Here is a 25,905-nt window from a genome sequence, read left to right as displayed (position 1 = left end):
TGTGTGTGTGTGTGTGTGTGTGTGTGTGTGTGTGTGTGTGTGTGTGTTTTGTACAAAGATAGGGTTCAGGAGGCCCATGAACTATCATTAATTCATTCATTCCTGTGAAAGTGTCCCTCTCTTTAGATTCTCAAAAGTACCTTCACTTCTACTAGGTTAAGACCTTGCTTCAGGCCCTAAACAAAAGAAAGAGCTGCCAGACCCCACAGATCTCAGAGCTCCCTAGAACCATCCTCTTTGCTCATTGTCGCAAGTTCTATTTTTCTTTTTTCTTCTTCTTCTAACTTTTTTTTTCTGGCTACCATTTATTGAGTACTTACCATGAGTAGATAGAGTCCTACATGCTTTATCTCTTATTTATCCGGTAATCCTTGCTGCATCTGTTAGCATGAGGTGTCCTGCCATCACAGATAAACCACAGAATTGCAGTGTTTTGACACCAAAGAGGCTATTTCTTGTCCACAGGGCCCTCTGTTGCTGGAGCTGTGGTCCCAGGGCAGCTTTCCTCCACACGATGGTTTGCTATGAAGGCCTTGTCCATGGGGCTGCTGCACATCCTCCAGGACCTGGGATCCTCTGCCTCTAGCACTTAGCTGGGGAAAAGTGAGTAGAAAAGGTTTACCTGCTCCTTAAAAAGTCCTGGCCAGAAGAGGCATGTGTCTTTTCTGCTCACATTCTTTTGTCTAACACATGGAGTACTTGGCCACAAGGGGGACTGGGTTATGCAGCTGTCTGGCTGGGTGGTTTCCTCCTAGCAGTGACTCAGACTGTGCAAGTTTCAGAGAGTGAGCATTTTTGGTGGACAGCTGCTATCTCTTCCATCTCCTGAATAACCCTATTTGGTATGATTATCTCTATCAAGGAGCAAATCAAGACCTGGATATTTCTAATAACGTGACCTGGTTAAGTAAGTGGTATAATCAGGATTCCTGCACAGGCCTGTCAGAATTCTGAGTGCAAATCCTGTATTTGTAACCAGTGCCTCATGCCAGCACTTGTCCTGCTGCAATGCTTATCAACCTCCTTTTTGCCTGACAGTCCTCAGAGGGGTCAGCCACCCCCTGAACCCATGGGGTATCAAGTCTGCACCCCCTGTTCTGAGAGGTAGCCTAGAATCAGCCCCTTGCTGTTCTTTCCTGCTTTCTGTCTTTCTCCTGTCAAAATCCCAGGTCCCTTGTGCTGTCTCCAAACCCCATGATCCAGGTATTTTCTGATCTCTTATTTCCCTCAGTCAACAACATGGATCCATCGTGGTTCATTTTCCCAAACCTATTCCAAAGGTGGTGCCAGACATCTAGCCCCAAGCATCGCCATCTTTAATTCCTCCCTCTCCCTCATCCATCCATTTACCTACCTCTGACATTTATCCCGTGCCTACTCTGTGCCAGGCACCATGTGGTATGCTCGGTAGAAAATATGACCCAAGACTTGGGCTTAAGGAGCTGATGATGGCTATTTCAGAACCCAGTAATGCCAGCATTTATCCTCCTCTCTGTTTCCACTGTCAAATGTTCAGCTCATGCCCTTATTCCCTCTTTCTTTGAGCACTCAGTAATTTCCTCACTGGTCTCCTACCTTATTTATCTTTAGTTTAATTGCTTCCATATGTTGTTGCCAGGTTAATTTGTAGAAAGCAGTGTCTTGATTATGTCAATTTACAGCCCTAAAATTTCTATAGCCCCCCAATTTCTATTGACCATAGAATAAGGTTAGAACTCTCTAGTGTGACATACAAAATCTTCCATGATCTGTCACCTCTTGATTTTTCTAATTTTATATCCCATTTCCCCCCTTTCCCATCATCCTACCCCAAACTGATAGTCTTATGAGTCTCTCCATTTTTCCTTCTTTACCCCTCACTTGCATATGCACCCCACAGATACCCTGGTTTTTTTCTGACATTAAAGTCTTTGGTCCTGCAAGTCTCTCATATGAGTGAGTCCATTTGTGCTCTATAAATAGGTGTTGAATGAATGTCTAGGTCCTAGCTTGGTCTCTAGTGCAACTACATCCCAAACATAATACTATGTACCTTTGTCATGGCAATAAATTCACTGTATAATATTTATTTATGTATGTGTCTTATCACTCCTACTAGACGGTGCTCAGGGCCATACGTGATTTACCTTTAGTTATGACATGCCAAACCATCTTCCACTTGAGCACAAATGCCCTGCACATAGTAGGTCCTCAAAAAATTGTGTGTGTGTGTGTGTGTGTGTGTGTTGAATGGTTAGAATGGTTAGGTCCTGCTGGAGTACTTTGAGGATTATAGAGTCTATTTAAGGCACACAGTAGGCTCTCCTCTGGGAACATATCATACTAAGGTGTTAATGGCTGATAACTGTGCAGAACCATTTCTATAGGGGCATTTAATAAGGAATCTAAAGGGATAAGTGTCTAACTTTAGGTTCCTGGACCAAGTGGGAGAGGTGTTTGGAGGCAGGGCTCCACTAATCATTCCTCATGGACAATGGGATGCTCAGCACAGAGGCAGCCTGTCTGTCCACACTGGAAACAATTTATGCCTAGGAATTAACACTGTAAAGTGAGGTGCCCCAGATACTGATGGAGCCTGGGGTACTGGAGTGGGAGACCCTGGGTCGTCTATCACTTAGCATAGGATTGGGCAGAATATAGGTTGAACAAGTTAGTAAACGTATCAGAGCTGGGGTGTGAATGAGACCTCTAGTGTAGGGCTCTTTGCAATAGTCACCTCTCTGTGTGCTTGTCACCGAGGTGGAGACGGACTTAGAGTACTGAAGTGTTAATGAAGCTTCACTGTTGCTTTGTTTAGTGAGTAGGCAGCTTTCTAACCGTGCCCTTTTGATAACCACAAGTGTTGCTGTCCTCTTCATTTGGTGCCAGTCCTGGGGAGCACAGACAGGCTGGGGGTTGTGTCTTTATTAGAGACATTAGCCACCAAGGGAGCCGGCTCAGAGTTTCACATGATTTTCTGCTGAGTAGGTGGCCAGCAGAGTCACCAGGCACCACATGATTTAATTAGAGACAAGATTTCAAGCTTTGTTTGTGTTCCCAGGATTTGGCATGATGGTACAGCTGGGACCCTGGTATTTTGGCATCCTCTGTTTAGGTAATTGGTACGGCAGGGAGGGCTTCATTGGACCAACAGTAAGTTTTCTCCACTGAAGGTTTACAATACCCAAAGTACATTTCACTGACTTTAAATGAGTCACTGGATACAATCCAGCCAAGGAAGGCACACGTCTTAGAAACTCTGTTGCTTAAATTCTTCTCTGAGACTTCGGAAAGGCAGGGTTTGAAGCCCAACACACCTAATTCTTATATTAGTGATGTAAAGCTAACTCTTTTCTGTCAGTCTTCTCTATAGTTTATCTCCCTTGTACATTTCAGAATGTTGTCAATCAAAATGAAAAGTATGACATAAGAATCCATCGTATCAGGAATCCCCTTATCATCCTATTTCTTTCTCTAATCTGGTGTAACCTATTCTTACTGCTGCTATTGCTCTCACCTTGCCCTGGGCCATCCCATATCCAAATGACTCGGCGTTGCTCCAAATGGAGATGACAGTTCTTGGACTATGGGCTATCATCGATACTTTCTGCCTCCATGACAGACGGCACTAATTAATTGATTACAGTCCACTTTCTTAAAGAGCTGGTCTTGTGTATGGAGTTCTACTCAGGAGACCCCCAGGCAGCCACCACTGATCAGTGAAAGTTAGCAAGTGAGATAACACCTATTTTCTCAATTAAGCAGTTTCTATTGACTTCTAGAAATGAAAAGTGAGGATTTAGCTCTCTTAAAATATCCCTTCTCCTATCCTTTCTTCTCTAGGATTTTTTAGTTTTTCTACTGATCATCTTTGTAACTTTAAGTAATATGGTTAATTTTCTCTGTTTTGTTCAATCCAGTTTAGCAGTATTTCTTGATGTCCTACTTTATAAGAAGAGGGTAATAGCTTTCTTGCAGTTTTCTTCACTTTCCTCTCCCATTGTACTTTTCCATGAATTTTATATTGTCATATTGTTAACATTTACGTCCTTTTCTTTGCATGGTGTGTCCTGCTCACTCTTAATGAGACAGTCTACCCCCACCAATCTCTTCTTGTTAGCCTGCTTTATTTTTCTTTAGAGCAGTTTTCACCATTTGAAATATTACATATTTATTTTTAAATTATCTCTCCTCAGCTGGAGTTTAAATTTTATGAAGGGAGAGAATTTATTTGGTTTAGTGCTATATTCCTAGCATCTAGAATACTGTTGGCATAGTAAGTGAGGTGCTTAATAAGTACCTGCTTAAGGAATAAACGGATTCTAATCATGCTCCATACCCCTCAGTTAACTCCTATTGGCTGAACCAGCCCTTTGTGTCCACTAGGGCATTGAAAACTTCCATTGAAGGCACTCTCCAAACTAGGATCCCATTAAAGAAATTTACTTATTATCTAGCTTTAACTTTTTAGACATATTGGCTTCCTGAGGAAATGGAACCCAGAACAGGAACATTTTGATAAGAAGGAGGACAAAGAAGGGGAAATTTCACAACGTCAGTTTGCTTAAGGAGGTGAAACTTTGGGAGATTTAGAATTATGCAGAATAGAAACTGAAAGGAGAGGTAGAAAAGAAAAGGGAAATATACCTACTTAAAATATTTCTTCTTGGACTGGCTAACAGCTACATGGATGTAGTAGCAGTGTTCTGAAAAGACTGGCCTTTGAGTCAGATAGACTTGAGTTCCAATTCTTCTCTGCTGTTGGCTGTGTGACATTGGATGAGTTACCCAACCTCTCTGGAAAATTCATTAGCATTATTCATAAAGATAAACTCCTGTTTAATAACTTCTGCATACTCCTGCTCAAATGCTCAAACATAAAATGGAAAGAGTCTCTTGATGCCCTGGAGGAAGAAAAGGAAATAAGGGCTGTATTGTTCAGTTATAAATAATGAGAGGGGCTATATTTTAAATGAGGAAAGTACTTCATTATCTCACATGACAAGGAGTGTGGTGCTAGGTCATTTGTGGGTTAGTTCAATGGCTCTCTGGTATTAATGAGTAAGGTCAGAGTCTGTTTCGGCTGTTTCCTCAAGATTTAAGGTGGCTGCAGCAGCTTGAAGGATATCCTTATGTGACAGAAAGATTGGAGAGTGGGAAAGGGTTTTCTCCTCACATTCTTCTTTCTTTTATCAGGGAAGACACTCCTTCCCAGAAGTTCCCAGCAACTCTTATTTATGCGTAGCCACAGGCATGATGGGAAATGAGTATGTGGCATTTTGAGCCTCCATGATGGAAACAGGCTCCACCCAGAGGAAGCAGCGGGTAGATCTGGCTATTAGGTAAGCAACTAAACATATCTACTCCAGAGATAAGTGACTAAGGGAATATGTTTGTAGCAGATATTTTTACTCAGCTTCAACACACGGTGCTACAGGCAACAGTAAACACCTCCAGAATATCTACATAAATCCGAAGAGTAGACACTTAATCCAGATTACTGAATAAGAGTTGCCATTTCCTACTATGTACTAGACACTCTACAAATATCAACTTATTTATGTTTTCCAGTAACATCTCATAAAGTAGGTAGTATTATTCCTCTATTACACAGATCTAGAAATGTATGTCACGTTGCCTAAGGCCCCCTAGCTGGTAAGTGGCTGAGTTACAATTGGAAGTTAGAGTTTTCTGATGCCTGTGTTTGTTGTACTTCTTTGTCTCCATCACACTCTTCCCCAAATGCTTACCTGCCCCAGCCAGGAAACATGGTCTTCCTCTGGGACACAACAAGATGGCCAGATGACTGCCTCTGAGGCCCTTTCTAACACAGTCATCTACGAAGTGAGCATTCTTTGATGGTTTGAAGAGATCTTTTAGTTATTTTAATTTTTTTCCTATTGACCTGAAGGCATTAAAAAAAAAAAAAGTACACTTAGGTATGATTCAGTGATTCTGAGTACTTTTTTTCCCTCCGTTTTAAATTTTTCTTTCTGATTGCTCCATTCTTGTTTGCAACTCTCGTGGCTGGATAAAGCCTGGGCAAGTCTTTGGATGTCAATCATTTTGAAGGGCGACTTTCTTGCATGACTTGGTAAGATCTGAAAGGAGGATAGCCACGATGGGGAGGCTGTGGTGAGGCGTCCCCAGGCAGCTGGCAGTCTTGAGCATCCAAATGTAATTGCTCTGTTTTATTCACCCCAGCCTGCCCGCTGTGTTCATCAGGCTGGCCAGTGAACAGAAGGGAATCAGGGCTGAGATGGCCTCAGAAAGTCAGGCACGTACAACCGAAGTTAAAAATATGTAAAAAAAAATTACTTGGATGTGATTTGCTCTCATAGAACTCAATTTCTGGATAAGAACAAGAAGAAACAGTGCAAAACTGGAGCACTAAAATTCATCTTTGCCGAAGAAAATGCAGGGAGAGCTGTGAACATTTAATAATTTTGGTATCTAACCACCCATAGTAAGTGCTTGCTTAATGCATAGACAAGACAGGGAGATTTAGAAAGCAGGCAACTCAAGGCATTTCCAATTTATTTAAGGAACTCTTTGATCTGTTTTGAAATTTAGGATTCTGCTTTTGACTTTGCTAGATAAAGTTGGAGTAGAAATGAATTATTCATATGAAATATTGCCTCAATAACACTGCATCAAATAAACATAATGAAAAGCTGCCCATGTTATATAAGGGTAGCTAAGTCACAACTCTTCTGAATTGCAAAGTTAAGCACTCGGGGCTAGATTCCTCTCCAACATTACTCTATGGAAGAATCTGCTTAGGAGGATGTAACACTCAGTTCCTTTTTATTTCCAGTCAGATATGCATTTGTGGTTTATGGGTTTAAACTGCAGTCATAACCATAAATCTCACAGTCCTCATCCTGAATCCATCCAAGTCATTGGAGGCCTGAGAGCAATTTCCAGGACAATGTATCCCACACCACTTCAGCATTTTAAGTTCACCATAAAAATATGGTAAAACCAGTATGTTCCCCCTCCCTCCATGAAGTATGATATTTTCAGCAGCCTCTGAAAGCATACCTACATCCATGCCTTGAAGGGAAAGTTTTAAGGCAAATAGAACCATCACTTATCAGCATCATCTTTTCTGATGATGCTTTGGATAACAGGTTAAAAGAGAGAGAAGGATAAACCAAACCTAAACAGTGCACATCTGGGGAATTGAGCTCTGCTGCAATTCAATAGATAACACTTGAATTCTTGCTGACAATCCGATTTTAAAGAATGGTAGTTCAATAAAGGTATAGGAAGTCGCCAGAGTCAGACTTGGGCAAAATGGTGAGGAAGGCAGAGTGCCTTCAGAGCTGCCCTTGTCCCCTGTCCCTCCTTTCTTCCTCTTCCTTCAAAAACGTGTATAGCCATGTGCTGTGTACCAGGCACTGTGCAATGGTAAACAAGACGGCATGGGCTTTGCCGTCAGAGAGCTGATGTTTTAGAGAGGAAGAGAGGCAATAGAATAAGTAATGAACAAACGTGTGATGAGCATGAGGCCCGGGGAATTGAAAGGTTCCGTGGGAACGCATGGCTGGTGTCCTAAGTGTCCGAGAAGATGTCCTTGAGGAAGGGCAATGTAAGACTGGAAGCCTGCATTAGCTGGGAGAAGGGGTTGTTGGTGAAGATTTAGGAGAGAATGTTTCATGTACAGGAAACAACATGGGCAAAGGCCATGTAGCATGTTGCTGAAACTGAAAGGAGTTTTCTTTGCCTGGGGCTAAGATTTCCAAGGGGGAGACTGGAGAGAGATAAGACTTAAGAGAAATTAAGAAGAGATCAGATTATAAAGAGTTTATGTTAGAGAAGATAAAGGGTTTGGATTTCAGAGCAATTGGGAGCTACTGAGGGTTTTCAGCAGGGGTGTGGCATGGTGAGATTAATATTTTGGAAAGATCACTGATGATGATCTAAAGCAGTAATTGGAAGGGAGCAAGGATGGAGGCACAGAGATGCATGGGAAGCTGCTGCAGTCACCTGCTGAGGGATGGCAGTGGCCTGCAGCAGGGTGGGAGTTTGGGATGAAGAGCTTTAAAAGAGGTACTATTAGCAGGACTTGGTGACTGATTGGGTGTGAGGGGTGACCTGGATACCCTCAGGAAAACTCTCTCTTAGAGGACAGAGAATAAATTCATTAAGAGAATTGAGCATTAGTCAGGAGAGGTAGAGTGAAGAGGATACATGAGAGAGATTTTCAAATATTTAGTATAGCATTGCTTACAAAATGTTTTGATTAAATTTATTGTCTCCAAATGACCAGTCAAGAGTGCATCTATTAAAATATTATATGTCCAAAGAAAATGAGTGTAGGTGTGCTCTGAGCTCATGCATTGCATCGTAGAATTGGGGAGTGTGTCCCAGTCCAAGTATTCTCCATCACAAACCCATGGGTGAGGAAGAGGAGTTAGGACTGCTGAAGAAAAGGGCAGCTGAGCTCCTGCGATCTGCTCTGTCTGTTGGGAATACGTGGGTACAGAGTAAGTACTTCTTGACCTGAACTGCACTGTGGGGCTTCAGAGGGTAGGCTTAAAGTTACAAAGGGGAAGATAGCAGCAAGGCACGAGGAAGAACTCTCTGACAATTGTCTGGCAATTGTTTCAGTGAGGTGAATGCCTCATTCCTGGATATGTCAGGTGGATCTGGCCATACATCTGTCAGGCAGGAGTTTTCCTGTTGAGGTCCACATCACATGATCTCTAGTGTCCCTTAATGACTGTCTGTAAATAAATGATTCTAAGGAATTACACTCCCTGCCAGCCAGGGGTAGCTGTCCATCTCACTCGTCACTGTACAATCACAGGTCAGTTTGAGGAGCACAAGATTATTATTATAGGAGCTTTGAGTCTCTCCAAAGAGTATCATTGTTCTGTCATTCCAGATGTTTGTCATCTTACAGCTGTATTACACTATGGTCTCTAGATATTGTCTTCCCTTCTCTGAACAAAATTGGAAAGAGAATTTTCATTTTATCAAGTGAAAGTAGCCTCACTAAGTTCTTTTACAGAGACGTCTGTTTTATAATTCAATGCATGATATCAATTTGGGAAAAATAATTAAGAAAGATCCAGAGGAAAATATTGTATCAATTCTGCCTTTAGCTTGACTACCTTACAATAAAGAGGCGGAGAATCAATCTGATATTAGGGCTTAAAGTGAGCATGAGTTGTATGTGTTGTTTACAGTTCTTTTTGAAAGCACTTCGGTGCTCTTCATAATATGAACAAATGCCTGCTGAGGACCCTCCTAAAACTGTCAAATTCACTTTACCTATGTCCAAGTTTTTACCTAGGTTTGCTAAGTAAATAGAAGCCTATCATCTCTTGTGTCACCTCTCTTCCTCAGGGTTATGCTTTTAAAAGCATTCTCAGCAAGAAATAAGTTTCATTAGTGCTTGGAAAATAAATTGGTGAGGTGACAGATTCTGTGGTTTGATGGAAGCTCAATTATAATTGTATAACATAATATAGCAAGTGCAGATGAAATCCTATTAGGGTCTGGAAATCCAATATCTCAGCTCTATGACTTTTAATTGATCTTTACACATATTGTCATTGCAGTCAAATATCTGAGCTGATTCCAGTACACGTAAACAAATGTAAGCACATTAATTCTGTTAATAATTTTAACAAGTAATCTGTATTTCCCATTAGATTGTCTCCAGTTTTGCCTTGGCATAATTAAAGATATCAGCAGTGATAAGCCTAATGTGTTATTTAAAGTATGCATGTATTGAAGTCTTGCTTTTGTCATTAACTACATCGTGATGTAATCTATGTAGCCATCATTCAGAAATTAGACTTTGTCTTTCTCTGAAGCAAACATGGATGGTGGGGGTGTGGGAGAAGGAGGCCTTGTGGGGTGGTGCAGAAGCTGCAGATGAAGAGTAGAGTCTGAGTTCAAGTTTTGACTTTACCACTCAAATACCCATGTGAAACCTTTAAGCTTTCTGATCCCATTTCATCACCTCTCCTAACAAAGAGATGGTCCGCATTTTTTCTCTCGGTGCTAACATTCTGGTTTCTATAAGGCAGACATCGACTCCCTTCCTTGCTAATAATTGACAGTTGAATACAAATACTGTTGACTTTATGTTCATTTTTGCTCAAATTTCATACAGCTGGACAATGTAAGCTCAGTTGTGTGTGTCTGGAAAGGTGGTAAGGGAAAGTGTTTCTCTTGCTGATTGTCATATCTGCAACATCAGGCTCAGTACCTGGAACTTGCTTAATCAATATTTGCTGGATGAACGAATGCATGCATTCTAGTCATTCTACCTTCCCATGGAGATGGATTAGAGAGATTGGCTGGGCATCCCCTCTCAATATCCCTTGTGTTATTATCCTTCGGCTAGATGAAAACATCATGAAGTTACTCTGAAAGTACACCTTTAATGACATGACAGGACATGACAGAACATGACATGACATGACACTGAATGCCTTCTCCTATCCTTAATGAAATGGAAGTGAATCAGAACAAACCACTGTCCTCCGGACTGTTCCCCACACTTGCCTATTAGTCAGAGCACAGCCTGGAGATGCTTCTGTTAGTCAAGGGCAAGCGGAAACTTATTTGTCAGTTTCCAGCTTGAACAAAGTGGGAACTAGTGTGTGCTACAAACATGACATTTGAGAATGTTCTTTGAGTACTCCAAGAACATTAGAGTCTAAATCATGCTGTAAACAAAAACAACTTTTAATACCAGCTATGATTAATCCAGTGCTTTTGTTCATTAGGTAGAACAAACATTCTGATTTGCAATCAAATATCTACAATTATCATGAAAGCCTGAGAAAAATCCTCCCTGGCAGGAGATCTTATCTCGGCACACAGAACAGATAAGTTTCATTCCTTGATAGACAATCTCCATGCCTAGGTGATCCCAGTAAACAGTCTTTTCGGAGTGATTTTTAGCAAATGGGTGGCTTATTGAGGGTTTTATCTGTTTAAGTTCATCACTTTCTGAAATCGTCTTTGCATATATTAGCATATATTCATTTCACTGATTCTTTGTTTCTTTCAATGGGGATACTCTGTCTGCTCCTTATTTCATCTGATTTGCTTTTGAAATGAAGAACCCTTTTCTTCTTTAGGTGTCCTTTGAAAATAAATAGAATTTCCTGTACATTAAATAAAAATAGCAGAGTTCTAATAGCAAGCCTTCATTAAGGGCAAAAGCCCCACGAGAAAAATCATTAGTGCCTTTCCTCCTGCATTAAAAACTTCTAGGAAGAAGATGGAGAGAGTATTAGGAATTCCTGAAGTGAATGAGATCAACTCCAAGGTGACACCAGCCTCTCTTGGATTAGTGACCTTTTGCTAGGTTTTTCTTGTTTGCACAAGCAGAGGCTTTTGACATATTCCCCAAGACCCTTAATTCCTCTCTCTGTTTGGCATATTACCAGCAACATAAAAAAGAGAGAAAGAAGGAAGCTCTCATTTTATCTTTGAGCTGCTTAAATATTTATGTTCTAATTTGTTATTGACTTCATGTGGAGTTTTATCAAAATATAGATGGAAAAGTTTAAAGATGGCTCCTGGGAGAGCACTTAATCCATTTAAAAATAAATTTCTAATGGCCAGATTTTCTGGGCTTAAAACATGAAGCTATGAAAGAAAGCAAAACCAAAGAAGCCCAGTCTATATGCTGACATTTGTAGACAAGGATAAAGGAAAATTGGTAATGAAAATGCTAATCAAATATCATTGTGAATGCTCATTTTTTTCATTTTTAAAATATTTGATGGAAGCCTTTACTAGATTTCTATTTTAATTACTTTTCATTTGCAAAAAAATGAAACCTAATTAAAAACACCCTAGGGTAAACCCTTGGGAATGAGTCTTTGTTGCATTTCGCCTCCTGTTCCTATTTCACTTTTAGTATACTCATGCTTTCTTAGACACTTAATATGTTAATTCCTTCAGAAATAGCTACATGTTAAGTGCAGGGACTGGGCAATATTTATAGCAAAGGACTGAATCTCTAATGGTGAAATTTCAGAGAACAAAAGGAGAGATCAGTTTAAACAGATCATATACACACATTCTTTCAAATCCAGCCATATGGATCTATGCTTGAAAATGTATCCTCTATCACTGCTGCCTTTATGACATAACTAACATTATTTATCCTTCTATCCTAAGACCTTGCTGACTCTGTTTTTCACCAAAGTTCTTACAGCAACAAGTTACATATTGCAAAGAAGAAGTGCCTTATTTAACTGAGAAGGCTGTTGAATACCTACTTCAAAATTCTAACCTAACAAGACTTAGTTTATTGGCAAAAGTAGAATATATTTTAATTATTTTATAAAGACTAGATATTGCTTTGTGTATTTTGATTTCTAGAAGATTTTATTTGCTTGGATCAGAGTTTCCCATATTTTAGGCCTCAGATCAGGTCCAGCTCAGAAAAAATTTTTATGGGTACTCAAAACAAACATAAATTTGAATGGAGAAAAAAGGAAGGAGGGAAGGATGGAAGAAAGGAAGGAAGGAAGGAGAAGGGAAGGGAGGGGAAGAGAGAGAGAGGGAGAGAGAGAGAACCTTGTGTATCCCCCGATTCTTGTCTGGACTCAGAGAAGTGGGACACAGCTTCTCAGGGAATGGGCAAGGTCCATGCTAAAGAGGCAGAAGCAGAACACAAACTTTGATGACTTCTCACAGAAAGAGTGCTCATTCCCTTCAGATCTACCCGGCTTGGCTCAGAGCTACATCTTCAGTCAAAAAGAGGCATGACCCCTGTCCTGAAATTGGCTCACATGCTGACACAAACCTGCTACAAGTTACACCTTCCTGAACTGAGAACAAATGGCAGAGTTTTCAACACAGTACATGAGGTGGCTTCCAGCTTGGAGGTTGTAGGGTGAGCAGAGCTTCTAGCTCCCTCATTAGGGATTTCATGGTGTGATTGTCTCCTGTCGAAATGGAGAGGACCAGGTATTGGAAAGCCCTGGAAGGTGCCTTCTCAAGCCTCTTGTACAAACTGCATGTTACCCAGATCTAATATCAAAATTCTGGCCTAATTTCTTACTGTTGTACCAGGGCCAGCCATGTTTGCTATTAATCTCAGGCATCAGACTTGTGCAACGTATTAGTCAGGGTTCTCCAGAGAAATAGAACCAATAGGAGATTATCTATGTATGTATGTATGTATGTATGTATCTATCTATTTATCTATTATCTACCTATTCTTACTATAATACATAGGATTTATTATAAGGATTGGGTCATGCAATTATGGAGGCCCATAATTTGCCATCTGCAAGCTGGAAGCCCAGGAAAGCTTGTGGTGTAGTTTGAAGACCTGAGAACTGGAGAGCTGGTGGCGTAGATTCCAGTCCAGACCTGAAACCCTGAAAACCAGGACAGTGAGGGCAGAAGACTGATGGGCCAGCTCACACATTCAGGCAGAGAGAGAGGGACTCCAACTTTCTGCCTTCCTGTTCTATTCAAGCCCTCAATGTGGGATGATACCTACCCACAATGGGGAGGGACACAAGCTTTACTCAGTCCATCACCAGTTCAAATGCTGATCTCTTCTGGAAACACTCTCAAAGACACCTCCAGAAATAACACTTAAGCAGATATCTGGCCCAGTCATGTTGACACATAAAATTAGCCATCACATTCAGTCACCCTGAAACTGACTACCTGGTTGTGGACCAGGAGAAACTGGTGGGGTAGGTCTGGCCCAGGACCCTCGTAGGTCTCAGAGACCTTGCAATCTAGGGGGAAGACAGGGCTGCCACATTGCCCATCTCCAGGAAGTACAAAGGGAAGTGTGCTTCTGGGTGACCGGCAGTGCACAGCTTGCACAGCCATCTATGGTGACAGAGAGCCATGATAATATTTGTGCCTTAGGAAGATCACAACAGAAATAGGTGATACTGAAATGATACATCCAGCAAGAGCATCAGAAGCATGTTGCTTAGCAATATAGAGGCAACTACCTACAGAATCAGCTGAAGGTCTGAAATGATTGCTTCTAGCATGTGGTCCTGGGAATGGGAGGTGTGTGGAGGGAAGGGAGATACTTGTTTGTCATTTTAAACCTTTGATTTATATTTAATTTTTAAAAATCAGGTATAATAGAAAAACAATACTATAAACATATGCGTGTATGCATAAATGTATGCATGTACACATGTATGTACACATGTATGTGTATGCACGTGTGCATATTATGTATGTGTGTGTATATGCATGCATGCATGTATGAATGCACACACGTGCATAAATACTCTTTGAAGGATAAGGGAAAAATAACCCTGGGGACATTGTGGATCAAGCACTAGGGCAAGGAGAGCCACTAACAGGCAACCACTGTAGTGGCTCTGGCCAGAGTAGACTCAGATTGAACCCAGGCCGTGCATGGGGAATGGAATTGGTTGATCTGAGAGATACTAAAGAGGTGGAAGCAACAGGACTCAGTGCTCATAAACACAGGCTTTCTGCCCCACATCCTCATTTCCTTCCCTGTTGGTGGGGTGCGTAGGTGGGAGCAGGGAAGGCAGGGAGGGGGAGGGGAGTAGGCGTTAGAAGCCATGGGGAAGGAAAGAAGGCCTCACAGCCTTGCTGCTGGGAAAGGTGTTTCTCTTCTTTCTTTGGATGCAAAGTATCTCCCACATTCTGGAGCAGAGACTATAAATAGATGCAATTCATGATCATCTTCCCCCCAACTATTTTGTACCCCTTCCCCAAATATACACATGTGCCCCTGTATATGTTGGCTCTCTTTAACATTCCTTCATTTTTGTTTCCTTTACACTTTCAGTGTGATGCATATTTGGTGTGTATGTGTGTGTTTGGGGGTGTGGGGTAGGTCACACACCCCAGGTGAGGATGAGTGGTTTAGGGAGCCTGAGCTGCACAGCCGAAAAGGTTTTATTCTACTTAATAAAGAAGATATCTGTTTTTTATTATATATATATACACACATCACCTATCTATGTATCTGTGTCTCTATGTCTCTATCCATGTTCTATGTATGTAGCTATGTGTCTTTGTATGTATGTATGTATCTCTATATCTATCTATCCATCCATCTAAATTTTCTGTCTGGATATTATCTGTATTACTGACCCCCCCCCATTATAGTTTCATTTGGGGAACCCTAATTTGGATCTGACAAATGTACTTCTAGGGTCACAGAATTCTCTCTACCAGTTACTAGTGAGGCAAGAATCAGTTCCAATGACCTCATTCATCTGTCAAATATAATTTAGAGCTTGCAAGCCAGTTACTGTGTTAGCTTTCTCAGTATCCATTCCAAACTCTTTCCCTTGCCTTTACCATAGAAGTTGCAAAGCTAAAACTCACATTTAAAATTTTTAAATGTTTTTTTAGCATCTTTATTGGAGTATAATTGCTTTACGATGTTGTGTTAGTCTCTGCTGTACAACAAAGTGAATCAGTTGTGTGTATACATATATCCCCATATCCCCTCCCTCTTGCATCTCCCTCCCACTCTCCCTATCCCACCCCTCTAGGTGGTCACAGAGCACCGGGCTGATCTCCCTGTGCGATGCAGCTGCTTCCCACTAGCTATCTATTTTACATTTGGTAGTGTATATATGTCAATGCCACTCTCTTACTTCGTCCCAGCTTACCCTTCCCTCTCCCCGTGTCCTCAGGTCCATTCTCTAAGCCTGCATCTTTATTCATGTCCTGCCCCTAGGTTCGTCAGAACCATTTTTTTTTTAGATTCCATGTATACACTCACATTTTTAGATTGCCTTGAAACCATAGGTGGCCATGTAACACTGTTCTGCCCAATGAAATGTAAGTAGGAAGTCTTACTTGTGATTTCTGATAAGGCCTTTGCTTTCTTGATACAATGGACAGCACCATCCACCTTTATTTTATACTCTATCTTCCTTTTCTGCCTGTGATAAATGTGATTGCTGGAGCTCTAGCAGCCATAGTAAGACAAAGAAAATGAGAGACCATGGCCTTAATATCCTACACTTGATAAATCAACACTATCAATTACCTCTCAGATTTCTTGTAGAAACCCTGACAGTTGGGTTTTCTAAGACTCAGAACCAAATGCAATCCTTGACTGATATAGGTAGGCATTGGAAAAACAGGGGAAACAGGACAGGATAGAGTCTCTGGCTCATGATTTTGTGAGTAGGGCATCTCTACTGGAGTTGAGGCTTTAAGCAGTGTCCTCCACAGACATGCCTTGGGAGATCAGGTCTCATTTCCTGCCTGAGAAACCTGGAGCACACAGACTGATGCAACACATTTCTGGCTATTAATGCAGAATCAGTGGCGACTCCAGTGTTAATCCTGCAGGCTGGAAATAAATTATGCTCTGTCTCCACCAGACCGAATCATTACTAAAACAGCATTAATACCTATTTATATTTTTCTATCAATATTTCATAAATTTGAAGAGAAACAGCTGGAAAGAATTCAGATGATTTCTTCTCTCTGTGTGCTTTCAAAGCATCAGTTATTGCTGTGGGGCACCTTCAGCATCTCCTAAAGCTGCAGTAAATCTCCTAGTTCTAACTTTGAAGATTTTAGAAATGCTAATAGTGGAATGTGTATGAATTATTACTTTTGCTCTACTGCAGTGATACTTTCCTGAAGAGTAAACAAAATCCACATTCAATTCAAGAATGAATGATCATTTTTTGGGGGGGGGTGCTTGGGTTGAGAGGGTGTGAGCGAAGAGTAGGAGGGGTGTGTGAATTTCTTAATTGTTTTGAACTCAGTTTCTCACTGAGTGAAGCATATAGATAGGTGAAAGAAGAGTGTGAGTATAATATCTTTATGGGTGTTTTTAAATAAACATTTCACATTTTCTAACTCATCTGATTCTTATAAAAATATTACTTGGCAGGCAGGTTAATTATAACTATTCCCATTTTGTAGATAGGGAAACCAAGCCATAAAGTATTTTTTTTCTTGGAGGGCTTCTCAGTGTTCTCACCACTCAGAATTGCTATTACAATGGAGAGCTACTGGTCATGTCTGTTACCTCACTGTCCTTCAAACTTGGTATTAAAACAACAACAACAAAAAAAAAACCAACCAAAAACTTGACTAACTTCCCTCATTCAACTCTTAAATACAACAACAACCAAAGAGTGAAAATGTTTGTGAATCTCTTTATATCTGCATCCAAATTGAACCAGAAGAGGTAAGGAGGGAATGAAAAAGGGAAAAAGGAGGATCAGAAGTAACAACTATTGAATACTTGTTATAGGCTGGGAAGTTGTGGGATCATCATGTCAGGGACTAGGGCAAGAACTATGTCCAAGGTACATTATTCCCATCTTACAGGCAGAGAGATAGGCTCAGAGAGGTTAGTCACTTGCCCAAGGTCAAACAGGTAGTATATCATGGAAGAGTGATTATACTGAGGAATATGTTTTCAAAGTCTATGATCTTAATAAAGAAAATGTAGTATATACATACAATGGACTATTATTCAGCCTTAAAAAAAAAGGAAATCTTGCCATTTGTGACAACACAGAAGAACCTGGATGACATTATGCTAGGTGAAATATGCCAGTCATAGAAAGATAAATACTGCGTAATTCCATTTATATAAGGTACCTAAAATATTCAAATTCATAGAAGCAGAGAATAGAAAGGTGGTTGCCAGGGGTTGAAGGGACGGGGGAATGGGGAGTTGTTGTTCAATTACACAGTTATACACGATGAATAAGTTCTGGAAGTCTGCTGTACAACATAGTACCCATAGTAAACAATGCTGTATTGTACACTTGAAAATTTGTTTAAGAGGGTAGGTTTCATATCAAGTGTTCTTTATCACAAACAAAAGTACACTTCACTTGTGCTTTCACGTGTACTTTTCATTGTATCTAAGAAGATTTTGTTTAACCCAAGGTCACAAAGTTTTACTCCTATGTTTTCTTCTAAGTGTTTCATAGTTTCAGCTGTTATATGTAGGGTTATCATCCATTTTTAGTTAATTTTTGTTTACAGTATAAGAAAGTAGTTCAACTTCATTCTTTTGCATGTGGATATCCAGTTGTTCCAGCACCACTTGTTGAAAAGTCTGTTCTTTTCCCATTGAGTTGTCTTGGCTTCCTTGTCAGAAATCAGTTGACCATAATAAATGTAAAAGTTTATTTCACACTCTCAATTCTATTTCATTAACCTATATGTCTGTCTTTATACCAGTACTTCATAGCAGGTTTTGAAATTGGGAGAAGTGAGTCTGCCAATTTTATTCTTTTTCAGAATTGCTTTGACTGTTCTAGGTCCTGTGTATTTTCATGTGAATTTTAGCATAAACTTGTCAATTTCTGCAAGAAAGCCAGATCAGATATTTCTAGGGATTGCAGTGAATTTGTAGATCAGTTTGGGGAGTAGCCATCTTAATATTGTCTTCCAATCTGTGAACATGGGATATCTTTCCATTTATTTAGATCTTCCCTTTCTTTAACATGTTTTGTGTTTTTGAGAGTACAAGTTTTGTATTTCTTTTGTTAAATTTTTTTCTAAGTGCTTTGTTCTTTAAAATGCTATTTTAAATGGAAATGTTTTCTCAACTTTATTTTCAGATTATTCATAGCTTATTTATAGAAACAGTTTATTTTTTATATTGATCTGTGTCCTGCAACTCTACTAAACTTGTTTATTAGTTCTAATAGTTTTTTAGTGGATTTATTAGGATTTTCTACATAAAAGACTATGTCATCTACAAATAGAGATATTTTTACTTTTTCTTTCTAATCTTGATGCTGTTATTTTCTCTTTCCTGCCTAACTGCCCTGGCTAGAACTTCTAGTACAAAATTAAGTAGAAGGCATTGGTCTTTCACATTATGGTATTTAAGTGTTTTTTTTTTTTTAAATCATGAAAATGTGTTGAATTTTGTCAACTGTTTTTCTGTGTCTACTGAGATGACCATGTGGGTTTTTCCTTTATTTTATAAATATGGTGATTACATTAATTAATTTTCTGATGTTAAAGCAACCTTGCATTACCAAAATAAACCTTACTTGATCATGTTGTATAATACTTTTTATATGTCTAGATTGATTTGATAGTATTTTGTTGGATCTTTTTGCATCTATCTTTATAAGAGATATTTTTCTATAGTGTTCTTTTATGATATCTGTGTCTGGTTTTGGTATTAGGATAATAACCCCATAGAACAAATTAGGAAGTGTTCTCTTCTGTTTTTTTCAAGTGTTTCTAAAAAATTGCTATTATTTCTTTTTAAAATATTAGATACAATTTATTTGTGAAGGCATCTGATCCTGGGCTTTTCTTTGTGGGAAGTTTAAAATTGCTAATTCAGTCTCCCTATTTGTTATAGGTCTATTCATATTTTCCATTTCTTCTTGAGTCCATTTTGGTAGTTTGCGTCTCTCTAGGAATCTGTTTATTTTATCTAAGTTATCTAAGTCATTGCATACAGTTTTTCCGTAGTATTCCCTTAAAACCTAGTTATTTTGTAAGCTTGGTAGTGATGTCCCTTCTTTCATTTCTGAGTCTAGTAATTTAAGCCTTTTTTCTTTTTCTTGATCAGTCTGGCTAAATGTTTGTCAATTTTGTTGATCTTTCAAAGAATCAATTTTTCATTCTGTTGATTTTCACTATTGTTTTTCTATTCTCTATTTCTTTTATTTCTGCTCTAGTCTTTATTACTTCCTTTCTTCTGCTTGATTTAGATTTAGTTCACTCTTCTTTTTTCAGTGTCCTAAGGTAGATGGTTAGATTATTGACTTGAGATCTTCCTTTTTTTTTTTTTGTAGTACGCGGGCCTCTCACTGCTGTGGCCTCTCCCTTTGCAGAGCACAGGCTCCAGATGCGCAGGCTCAGCGGCCATGGCTCACGGGCCTAGCCTCTACGTGGCATGTGGGGTCCTCCCGGACCGGGGCACGAACCCGTGTCCCCTGCATCGGCAGGTCGACTTTCAACCACTGCGCCACCAGGGAAGCCCGAGATCTTTTCAAAACTATAAGCATTTATTATAATTTCCTTCCAAATGCTTCTTTAGTTGATACATTTTCCCAAGTACTGCTTTAATTAAATCCCATAAAGTCTGCTATATTATGGTTTTTGTTTTCATCATCACAAAGTATTTTCTAATTTTCCTTGTGATTTACTTCTTGACCTATTGGTAATTTTGAAGTATATTATTTAATTTCCACATACTTGTGAATTTATTAAATTTCCTTCTGTTATTGAGTTCTCACTTCATCCCATTGTGGTTGGAGAGCATTCTTTGTATACTTTCAATCTTTCCATTTCTATTGAGGTTTTTTAATGGTCTACCACATGGTCTATCTTTGTGAATGATCCATGTGTGCTTGAGAAAAATGTATTGTGCTTTTATGGGGTGGACTGTTGTATAGCATGTTGTTAGGTTTAGTTGATTTAGTGTCATTCAAGTCTTCATGTACTTGTTGATCTCCTGCTTGGTGGTTCTATCCATTTTCGAAAGTGGGACACTGAAGGTTCCAACCAGTACTGTTGAATTGTCTGTTTCTCCCTTCAATCTGTCAGTTTTTGCTTTTGTATTGTGGTGACTCTGTTGTTAGGTGCATATATGCATGTAAGTGTTATATCTTACTGATGGGTTGATCCATTTATTATTATTAAATGATCATCATTATTTCTAGTAACATATTTTTGTTTTAAAGTCTGTTTTGTCTAATATTAGAATAGCTATTCTAGCTCTCCTATGGTTGCTCTTTCCATGATTTAATTTCCATTGAAATGAGCTGGAGTGTCGGGTGAAGGAGTGGGTCATGGTTCAAATGCCACAGACTCTTGCTTTTCCTATCAAGATTTATTAGATTTTCTTAAATAAATGTTTCTCCACTTGTTGTATGCCATTAGGATAATTTCCAGAGACTTCAAATTATTTAAAAAATAAATTTCATCAGTTATGGTTGTTTTGCTGGGGGGAAGATTCTTGGAGACTCTCACACCATCATTGTAGAAGTGGTACTCCTCAAATTTGATTTTAATCTCATCTCCATCTTCTCATCACCCCCACCATGTGCCTTTCCTTTCAGATTCAATTGTAACTTAAAAGACCTGAAGTGGGGAGGTTGTATGGAATCTGCTTTTGCATACCTCCTTCCATTTCCTTTTCTAGGTCTGGAAGGAGGGATTAAGGGAATAAATAAATGAATATTTATTTTTTAGTGTAACTGTGTGGTTACATTATCTTTTAATAAATTCTTTCAGCTTAACAAACTAAAGCAGATGGCCATTTTGTGCTCTCTGTGTGGCAGCATCCAATCCTTGCTTTCTCATTGGTGTGTAAATGTGAGTTTTGTGGAGGGGACCATGGGACCTCCCTACTACTGCATGTTTCTCTGAGGTGGGAGACGTATATCTCAGGAGTATATTCCAAAAGGTCTCCAAGTTGATCTCAGGAGACAATGTGCTCTATGCAGCAGCAGAGATGGGGATCTTTCCAGGACTGAGTAGAAGATGAATGCCCCATTTCCAAGGATCCACCTTACCTGAGTTCTTCCTTTTGGTGGGGCCTCACTATTGAGTGCTTAATAGGGGACCAACAGTTTTAAACAGAACTTAGTTTTAATTTAGAACCAGAGTATAGAAGATTTTTAATGGTGCAGAATTAAATCAAGTCTAATTCTTAAAATCAATGACAAAGGATAGGTGTGTTAACATAAAATAAATTATAACTTTAAGACCAAGTTTAACAAAGGTGAAAATTGTATTCCCATTATTGAAATGTTGCTTAACTAAGCAAGAGTAACTCTCAAATTCACTATACTATATAAAATACTTTATCTTTCTTTACTTGGAGGAGGGTCAGCCTTTTTTTCTATTCAAGCCTTCAACTGATTGGATGAAGTCCACCACATTAGGGAGGGCAGTCTTCTTTTCTCAGTCTACTGATTTAAATGTTCATCTCATCCAAAAACACCCTTACAGAAACACCCAGAATAATGCTTATCAAATATCTGGGGTACCTTGTGGTCCAGTCAAGTTGACACATAATAACTGTTAAACTCCCTCAGTCTCTCCTTTCTTCCCTTCTTGCCCCATTTTCCTGGCTGTAACTGCCCAGAATAGAGCTTCCGTTGCACTGAGTTGGGTTGTAGAGTGTATGAGCATGCTGTGACTCAAATGCCACTGATTCTTCTTATTCTTATCAAGATTTATTAGATTTTTCTTCAATTATGTTTCTCCATTTGCTGTATGCTGTTAGGAGAACTTCTGGAGACTTTAAAATTTTAAATTCATCAGATAAAATGAAATCCATCCTCCCTTTCTTCTTTCCTTCCTTCCTTCTTTCCTTCCTTCCTTCCTCCAACACATGTTTATTAGGACCTCTAGCCCTGCCATAGTCTCATTAGGGGAAAGTAACTTATCCACCCATCCTTGTTTATCAAACTCTTTGAGGAATAACTTGCAAAGATTGGAGATCCAAGAACTCTGGATGTGGACACTGAATGCCAGCCCTTGGATTCCCAGTGAAGGGTGTGGCCTGGAAAAGAGGTTTACATTGGTAAGCATCAGACAAGGTCTTTTTATAATGGAATGTTTACTTCAAAAATCATCTGTATTCTGTGATTTAGAGGAGTATACATAGGTGAAAATTATGCATTTATTGATTTCAGTGTTCCACATTCTGGATTTGGCCCCAATTTCAAGATTTGAATTCTTTTAAATTAATACAGATGCTGTACATTATTGTCTTTTCTTTTAATGCATTTAAGCAGTAAATGCATTAAAGCAGTAACCAAGTGACTATAGTTACTGTCTTCTGCAAAGAGTGAGTTTTTGTTATTTGATTATGTTTTTGAATATTTTGTATGCCTAGATAGAGCTAACATTTCATTTTATAGATATTATACATTGTGGGTATTAAAGTAGTGATGTATTTAGATTTTTCCCTGTAAAGTATTTATGTTCCTACATCAGGAAATTGAATCATGATTTTGTAACTTTCTTTAGTAAAAATAGCTAAGAGAGTTGTTTTGAAACGTGGGAAATGAACCATCTCTAATTCAACATTTTAATCATGGATACTTGCGGGGGTATCTTTTGGAATCCAAGTATTAAGAATAATTATTAGCTCCTGAAACAATGGGCATTAATTGTGTGTGTTTGTCCGTGTGTGCATGTGTGTGTGTGTGTGTGTATGTGTGTGTGTGTTTATGTTCAATTCAAGAAATGGAGATTAAATGCACTCTATGTCCAAGAATCTGTGCCAGAGTCACAAAAGTCATCCATCAGCTTTCAGTCTACTTGGAGGGTGGGGAACATGTAACTAAGATGGTAGAAAGCCTAAGAAAGTCCCTTCATAGGTTGGAATAAATACTAAAGAGAATAGGTTGGAATAAATACTAGAGAAGAGAATAAGTGCAATTTGTTGGAGGGCCCAGGATATGCACAAGGGAGGTGATATTGAGATTATACACAGTTTGAGAAGGAATTAATTGCTTCCATGTTCTTTGCATTTTCATTACAGTATTTGTTTCATTCAGCTTTAGCATACTTCATTATTTGTACTTGCTTCTTGACTAGTTTTAAAGCTTCTTGAGGACAGGGACCTTGTCTTAATCATATTTGCTCCATATGCCTGCCATTCCTTTGCATCCTTTCATCTAATCTCCACGGCAGTTGCTAAACAAATGTTTGTTTAATTAAATTTAGCACTACTATGAAGAGAAAATTATTCAGAAGCTCAGAGCTCTAATCTGTATGGGTCAAAATACCTTTGATAAGAGAGTTTCAGATAAACAGATAAATCCTGTGAAGTAATTAACACTTCCCTTTGAAAAGCAATGTGGGCCCAGATAAAGTCAGAAGCTATGAAAATATTTTTGAGTAGCAAAGGGGATGTGGCAGGATATCCTTGTCTACAGATACACAGGAAAAAAAAGGTAAGTGGTGCTTGTAACAGATAGTACTGATGTACTTATTTTGTACCCATGAGTATAGATTTAACTGTTGCTTAGGATTAACTATAGTGCCCACCTCCCTATGCAAGGCTGTGTTATAAGGTATGAGTAGATAAAGAAAACTTGGTTCATGCCCGCAAGGAGGTTTTCAAAGTATATTTACCTCAGAAACATAATATCAGCATTGCTTCTCTTGCTTCTGCCTTCCCAGTTTCTCATTAGTTGATTCTCACTACCCAGCATCAGCTATGTCCTGATTCTAAAACTCATCCTGAGTGAGGCAGAAATATAGCCTCATTTTCACTATTCAGAAGGACTTGAAAATGAGTCCCACTCTTGGACCTGGGATCCAGGACCCAGGACCCAGGCAAGGGCGCTGGGCATGTTGCTTTCTTAACAGTTAGATTTGGAAGGGACACTGTTTTGTCATCACACTGCTGGAGTTGTAGTATTTGCTATTCTTTTGCTTTTATCTGGTCTGGCACCTTCCTTTTCCTGGACTTCCACCTTACCTCCCACTCTTCTGTCAGCCAAATCTCTCTGTCCATTTCCTTTGGCCCTCTGGCCCCAAACATCAACCTGTTTGGTTGCATTCAGTCTCTTTCCCTGAGGGTTAGGGCATCATCCTGGTGTATCAGACTGCAGGCCCCAACTCTAAAGGGAATGGATAGAGCTCCCAGCACTGCCATTATTGTCCTCTTCCATCTCCCGAGAGTTCTTACTCTCCTCCTTTTTCAATTTGCTATTCATGTGCACTCTGTCAGACCAGCTCACCCAGGAATTGTGCTGAGTTTTCTGGACTCTTTGGAATCTAAGTCTAGACAGCTGCCTTTCCCTGGGCCAGCCTCTGTAGCTGGGCCAGATGCTGTGCTATCCCCATCACCATTCTAACTCTACCTGGTTTCTCTCCTCTTTCTTCCAGTCCCATGTTTCTGAGGTCTCTTCAAACATAAAGCTCAAGTGCAGGTAGGTATTGCCAAATCAATCTTGTATTAAATGATGCTTCCAATCTCGATAAAATAGCAAGTACACATATGTATTCAACTGAAAATCCATCCTCTTTAAATACTAACTTTGTGTCCAAGCGTTGGTATTTCTTTCCATCCATCCCTCCATCCATCCATCCTTCCAACTGATATTTAGCAAGAAACTACTGAATTCAAGCCATCTGGCTCAAATGATGACTGGTAAATTTAAGCCATACAAAAACTCTGAAGATAAAACTCTGCTAGCCTCAGAGTTTCTGAGATGACAACATGAATTCTTTAACTTTTCTGCAATATTATTATGAGTTATAAATTCTAGACCATGAAAGTAACTTTGAGACTAAGTGTATTTTAAGTTCAAGTAATAAAAATATGATCTCCACTCTATTATATGGGATTTTAAAGCTAACTGTTATGTGTCAGGTACTTTACATAGTTTATAAGTTTTATCATTATCCACAATTTAAGATATGAAAATAAAAAATGGAGGCTCAGAGAAAATTAAGTAACTTGTCCAAAGTCAATTGTCAGAAAGGAGTGGAGAAAGAGTAAAACTTAAGTATTTCCAGATCTAAAGTCCAGGTTCTTATATCTCACCATATCACCTCTCTAATATTTAATAAAGATTAAAAGCAGCATTTGAATTTTTAGAGTATGATTCTATTAGAATATTTTATTATTTTTTCTTGAAAAATGGTGCTTTTTAAAATTCACCCTGATAAATCTACCCTTACAAGGTAATGTTACATTGCCATCTCCAGCCCCAGCCCTGCCCCCAGTATTTGTTTAGCATTTACATAATCAGGAATACAGGTAAAGAAAGGGGTTTGACCAGTAAAAGGAAACCACATGGCTTCACTTCGGCTCAGGAACTTTGCTTGTGGTACAGTATTTCTGCTCCTCGCTCAAATTTTAACAGCTCTGAATTTTTGCCAAATTCTAACATGACCATTATGTGGTCTCCCAGTCCATAGCAGCAAGTGGTGAGGATGATGAAGGCATATAACTGCAAGAAATCATAGCTGCCATGTTTTGAT

At 39.3% G+C, this 25,905-nt stretch overlaps 2 long non-coding RNA genes across 2 annotated transcripts in view; both read left to right on the top strand.

The window, feature by feature from the left end:
* Positions 1-25,905, top strand: part of LOC113620875 (uncharacterized) — a 465,861-nt gene that overhangs the window by 396,722 nt on the left and 43,234 nt on the right. The gene's annotated exons all lie outside the window — the stretch shown is intronic.
* Positions 5,182-25,905, top strand: part of LOC113620876 (uncharacterized) — a 37,963-nt gene continuing 17,239 nt past the window's right edge. The window contains exon 1 of the long non-coding RNA XR_003432962.1: positions 5,182-5,321. This is a non-coding gene — a long non-coding RNA (uncharacterized LOC113620876). The remainder of the gene's footprint in view (positions 5,322-25,905) is intronic.

Source organism: Aethalodelphis obliquidens, unplaced genomic scaffold, assembly GCF_003676395.1.
Source record: "Aethalodelphis obliquidens isolate GAN/ISIS:26980383/991018 unplaced genomic scaffold, ASM367639v1 scaffold8, whole genome shotgun sequence".
Classification (NCBI taxonomy): domain Eukaryota; kingdom Metazoa; phylum Chordata; class Mammalia; order Artiodactyla; family Delphinidae; genus Aethalodelphis; species Aethalodelphis obliquidens.
This window is presented reverse-complemented; position numbering and strand designations above follow the sequence as displayed.